Below are 1,519 nucleotides of genomic sequence, written 5' to 3' on the forward strand. Positions count from 1 at the left end.
AATTCTCCCTCGAGGGCAAGACCCTAGTCTACTAGGGGTAGAAAAACTATCATAGGGAGTTGAAAGGTTGTAACAATAGACTACGGGGTAATAGCTGCCAGACTGGTGAGTTCTTTTTCTCCTATGATTAAAGAATTACAAGGCAGGAAATGTGCTTGGAGCAAAGCAAAAGCTAAACTTATTAGCAACTGGTGTAGACTCCTTGAACAGGGGAGGGGCTCTCCGAGCGGGAGTCCAGTAAAGGGAACTTGGCCTGGAGATTTTATTGTCTTTGCAGAGTCCTCTCCCATGGGTTTTACCCTCTATGCTGGTAGGCTTGTAGGAATTGCTAGGGCCGAGTACCTCATCAATTTATTGGCTCCATCCATTTCCAGCCCCACCCCCAACTATCCATAATCACAAAAGTTAACCTCTGATCGGATCCTTATTTCCCCAACCCAGTCAAACCTGGAACTAACTGATACGATGGTCCCTCAAGGAGAAAGGAACCTTTGCCTGCAGAAAACCCAAGTATCAGTTGACAGACTGGAGTGGGGCCATGCAGTCCATCACTTTACAGAGCTACAACCTTTCCTTGGTCTAGTGTATCCAACAAGGTCTTGCTCTGCTTTCCCTAATATAATCTTAATGCACCCATGAGCCCTCACCGTTTCAATTTACCCCAACAAACTTATAGGGTGGCTCCCTTTCTGTTCCCAGGAACGAGCCATTTATCATCTGTGTTGGGTGGGGCTATCTGACAGATGGTGCCATTTCTGGATCCACCCAGGGCTACAGTTAACCTTCTTCCTAAAGATGGAGTCAAAGCTGCTTGTAAAATGGAGTCTCCTAGGACAGCAGTAGGTGTCCTGGAAAACTACAGTTTGTTCAGTGTGGAGTCACTTAAAATGGAGCCTAGACTAAGATCAACACTTCCCTTTTACGGACCACAGAGAGCCCTTTGTCTTCACTTACCTGTTATGTCACTTTTCCCATTGACTGGATCTTCCTCCTGGATACCCTGTGGCTGCCTCCCTTCATCTGGTCTCTGGTTAAATGACCATCAGAGAAGCCTCTCTGACCAAGTGATACAAAAAAATAGTTGAGCCTCACCCATGGAGCACCATGTCGTCCTTACTCCATCCTTCTCATAGCGTCTGTCAGCCCCTGCATACTCTGTCATCTTCTTCTCAGAGCATCCGTCAGCTCCCTGCATACTCTATCATCTTCCCAGAGCATCTGTCAGCCCCTGCATACTCTATCATCTTCCCAGAGCATCCGTCAGCCCTTGCATACTCTGTCATCTTCTCAGAGCATCTGTCAGCCCCTGCATACTCTGTCATCTTCTTCTCAGAGCATCCGTCAGCTCCCTGCATAGTCTATCATCTTCCCAGAGCATCTGTCAGCCCCTGCATACTCTATCATCTTCCCAGAGCATCTGTAAGCCCCTGCATAGTCTATCATACATTTTCCGTCTTTGTGTCTTTGCAAAAACAAAAGCTAATGACAGCGCGGACCTGGTTTACATCATTGCAGTATC

Source organism: Alexandromys fortis, unplaced genomic scaffold, assembly GCF_014885135.2.
Source record: "Alexandromys fortis isolate MF-2015 unplaced genomic scaffold, M_Fortis_MF-2015_v1.1 scaffold_1, whole genome shotgun sequence".
Lineage (NCBI taxonomy): Eukaryota > Metazoa > Chordata > Mammalia > Rodentia > Cricetidae > Alexandromys > Alexandromys fortis.